The sequence below is a fragment of the Triticum urartu genome, chromosome 2, assembly GCF_003073215.2.
Source record: "Triticum urartu cultivar G1812 chromosome 2, Tu2.1, whole genome shotgun sequence".
Taxonomy (NCBI): Eukaryota; Viridiplantae; Streptophyta; class Magnoliopsida; order Poales; family Poaceae; genus Triticum; species Triticum urartu.
This window is the reverse complement of record NC_053023.1, coordinates 102,423,940-102,428,781: the sequence shown is the minus strand read 5'-3', so window position 1 is coordinate 102,428,781 and position 4,842 is coordinate 102,423,940.

Here is a 4,842-nt window from a genome sequence, read left to right as displayed (position 1 = left end):
GCCTAGCGTCCCCTTAATTTTATGATAGATTGGTCAAAACAAGTCCGAGCGAGCGCCCATCGTGTAGGCAGCGCCCTCACGCACAATTGATCTCGTCCGTTCGCAAGCGTTGCCAACTCGACGGCTAAGATTTGGCGTCTATTATGGCGTTTTAGCTTCCGGGAGCGCGTTCCTGCGTGAATAGTAAAAAAATAGTAAATATTTTTGAAAAATTTGACTGTAGATGTTCGTGTTAATGTCGCAAGCATTCTTAAAAAAAATCATGCGAAACGGAGCAGCGGTGATTCATCGGTGAAAAACAAACAAATTTAGGATGACATTTTGAGGTAATATTTGGTTTTTTTTTTGCCCAGGCCAAATTTGTATGTAGCATTTGGATGTGACGAAGAGCACATAAAATTTCTGCTGGAATTTTTTTAACATTTCAAAAAATATTTTCGCACGACGGATTCCGATATATGTTTCCTTCTAGATAAAAGACGGCCAAGTAAGAAGACACACCCGGCGCAGACGTGCAGTGGATCGAGTCATGAACCCTCTAGGCCAGCTGTTCCGGTGGAAATAAAGGCAGACGTTCGTAGTCGTACGTGAGTGATCCAACTGAAGAAGGATGGAGACAACAATGGCCCATAACAAACAGGAACACCAAGATAGCCGGAGCCATGAGGAAGATGGAGTCCATGCATGACGCGTGCAGTGAATGAATGAATCACACTATGCGCCGGCCCTGTGCACATAATCAACGCGATGGCGTACATGCATGCCTCCGTCTTCGAGGACAAAGGACGGCGTCCGTCATGGGCACGGCGCCTGGCTGCTAGTAGTACGAGCTAAAGCTCTGCATCAGCCGGCGACTCTCGCGCCACACCCATCCTGCTCCCCGTCTGTGCCCCGACGAGCAAGCAGTGCATGCATGCATGTGTACTAGTTGGAGAGGCGGGTCTTTTCTGACCAAGCTGATCGCTCGTCGCCTCGTCGGTCCAACCGGCGGCGCGTCCCCGAGCGAGGTCTGTGCATGGGCGTGCACACGGCCGGTCGACGTGTGCGCTGCACCCGTCCGAGGCACGTCGCGCTCGGGCTCGCCGGTCCGACGGCCGTGTGCGTGTCCATGCATATGTCCGTGTCTCATGGTGGCGTCTGATCGAGTTCGCTCGCCGTTCCCAGCGCGTGGAGCCGGGCCATGGAGACGCGACCCCATGCCATGCCATTGCCATGACTCTCCATCCTCTGGCACCCATCATTGGGTTGGGCGGGCCGGCCGGCCGTTGTCTCGCCGACGACATCTTCTCATGCGTTCACATAAAATAGCGACTGCTTCAGGCCCATCCCAATGGAGTATGGCCGCAACAATGGTAATGGATCACTTAAAGAAGGTCAACTAAGCGTCTTATGATTAGGGTTCATAGAGATTCTATAGACAGCGTCTCCCGTGTACATATTTCCACAACGAAAACGTACTTATCTGTCCCGGTGCCACTATCCAGACGGGTCGTGTCTGAATGCTGCGTCTGGAATATAGCGTGTCAATGCCGTGGCCACGACACGTCTAAAACGATATCATATCACACCATGGGAACGACATCATACGAAAACGTATATTGACGTACTTCCTTGTTTCGGAGCACATGAATTCCACTTGGATTATGCAGAAATCTCACATGAAATAGTCCACATCTATCGAACAAACAATATCTGGGAAATGTGCTAACGCTAGGAACCATGTGAGGTGTTCAGATTACGTCTGTCACTCCACGGTTCATACTTCGACATTTAGAATTCGTAGCTGGCTGGAAAAAGGATTTTGCAGTATTTTGTTGTATTTGTAGATTATGTCTCACACATCATACTGTACTGATCAACACACAGGAACGAACAGCGCACATGAGCCCACGGGAAGGCGCCCAATATCCACGCTTGCTTGCTTGGTAGGCAAGAACCTTAAATGATTTGGGAGCAGAGAAGAGGTCAAGATGGGAATAATATATACACCCGACAAGCTAATTGATTCGGCGAGTTATGGGCTGGTGACATTTCAGGCACAACCGACTAGACAGAACCCACATTCGGCAGATCAGTTATCCATTTAGGTCATGTGAAATGTCACTGCATGATTGAAAGAACCCCCGGATATTATGCATGGTAGAAAAGTGAGCACAAAAACGGTTCCAAATATCAAGCTGGTTATTCCCTCAGCAACAAAATGTAGAACCTTCTTTTGTAGCCAACTACACCAAAAACGTCTTATATTTACGTTTTTGTTGCCGCTCTTTATGAAAGAAAAAATCTTTACTAGATACTCCCTCCGTCCCATAATATAAGAACGCTTTTGACACTAATGTAGTGTGAAAAACGTTCTTATATTTTAGGACAGAGGGAGTAGTGTAGTTGGAGTAGTAGGAGTATGACTCATGAGGTAGGTAGACTGGCATACTCCAGTTGAAGTACTTGTCTTAGTTATGATTTATGAGCTTTCAAATGTCAAACTTCATTTATGAATAGTGCACTTCAATTTTATAGTGTCTCCTTAAATACTTTGAGTGACAGTTTTAATTAGTGTGGGGGCAGTTCTAAAAGTTTAGTTTTAATTAGTGTGGGGCAATTCTAGAAATTTTTGTGCTGGATAGGGCCAGAAGAAGGCAACTCAAGCACTTCTCATAGGAAATAAAACTATACTCGAGCTTTCATGTAGTAGGTCTGAAATTAGTCTCAGGAATGTAGGAACAACTAGTGACAGGTTGACATGTGCTTTACTGGGTTGGCAACTTGATACGGCTCCAAGAATGGACTAGCTAACGAACTGGTCGAGTAGTAATGAATTCGGTCAAGCATTGCTACTCTGCTACTGATCCATCAAGCAAGTGCACAATTCTTCAGAAATTAACTTGCTTTGTTTGCTAGACAGAACTGGTTATCATCAGCAACAGTAGCACACCAGTTGTCAAACACCACTTGGTTCACACCAAGTCTTGGTTGACCCACATGAGCTCAGGTTCAGGTTCTGATAGGGTGTCATGTCGAGGCCAGACTTTGGAGAAACTTATCAGAAGGGAATGAGCCACCTGCATTCGAAGATGATCGCTCCCATCTTCAAAGGACACAGCTGGAGGTACTTTTCACTTTTCGAAGATCCTATGGAAACGGGAGATGAAGAGAATGTGGGAGCAGGCCCTGAATTATCAGGGTGATGGATTCAGCGGTGGCGATACATTCGCTGGATTAATTAATAAAACAGGCCCAATTACTGCGAAAACTATGAGTGCGTATGTCTATGTGATACAATGGTCTAAGAGACAAGAGACGATACTGTTTTTTGGATTTGGAACTGTTTTTGTGGTAATTCAAATAGTAAGATATGTTCCTTACTTGAGGCGAAAACAGTGGGGTAAAACCCCACTGCAAAAAATATATTTCTTTTCAGCAACACTTTGAGACAAAAGAATTGATACTTCCTATGGCAAAAAAGTAGAAAGGAAATGCTACTCTTTTCATATTTTACTCCGATGATCGTGATTGGTTCTGTTCTTACTATTGATATTGGCGCTCCATCACTCTATGACAACTGACAAGTATAACAAGATACTACAATAGCCAATATTCGTGTTTAGTTTTCAGTCTTTGTGCAGATGTTAAGTATGCATATATGAAGATTGATTTACAACAAGGGAGTTACATATAATGCACAATAATTAACTCAAAATGGAAATAAGTACATAACCTTTCATAGGGTCTCCATTTCAAAAATCTTTGTTCTTTAGTGTATAGATTAATGTTTATGGAAGTTATATGAGATTACTTATGTCACATCACTCTGTTCAGTAAAAAACTTGATCTCATAATTCACATTTTGCAAATCTTTACAGTTATACTCCAAGTATAGTGTCCATTGCAATTTTTCATCTCAAGATCATATATGTACTATGAGAGCAAAGTTATTCGGTTTACGTGTCATCATGTGCGCGGGGTGTTATTTAGTTCTGTAGAATTTTGGCAACCACAATCGATACAAAAGACTCTTAAAAGAAAAAAAAATCCAAAATAATTGTATTTTCGCAGAATTTGTACAAAAGAACCCTACAATGCAAAGAAGTCATAACAAGAGATTTCAGACCATTCGACAATTCTACTGGATCGATGGTAAGAGCAACTCCTGAAGGAAATATGCCCTAGAGGCAATAATAAAGTTATTATTTATTTCCTTATATCATGATAAATGTTTATTATTCATGCTAGAATTGTATTAACCGGAAGCATAATACATGTGTGAATACATAGACAAACAGAGTGTCACTAGTATGCCTCTACTTGACTAGCTCGTTGATCAAAGATGGTTATGTTTCCTAACCATAGACATGAGTTGTCATTTGATTAAAGGGATCACATCATTAGGAGAATGATGTGATTGACTTGACCCATTCCGTTAGCTTAGCACTTGATCGTTTAGTTTGTTGCTATTGCTTTCTTCATGACTTATACATATTCCTATGACTATGAGATTATGCAACTCCCGTTTACCGGAGGAACGCTTTATGTGCTACCAAACGTCACAACGTAACTGGGTGATTATAAAGGTGCTCTACAGGTGTCTCCGAAGGTACTTGTTGGGTTGGCGTATTTCGAGATTAGGATTTGTCACTCCGATTGTCAGAGAGGTATCTCTGGGCCCTCTCGGTAATGCACATCACTTAAGCCTTGCAAGCATTGCAACTAATGAGTTAGTTGCGGGATGATGTGTTACGGAACGAGTAAAGAGACTTGCCAGTAACGAGATTGAACTAGGTATTGAGATATCGACGATCGAATCTCGGGCAAGTAACATACCGATGACAAAGGGAACAACGTATG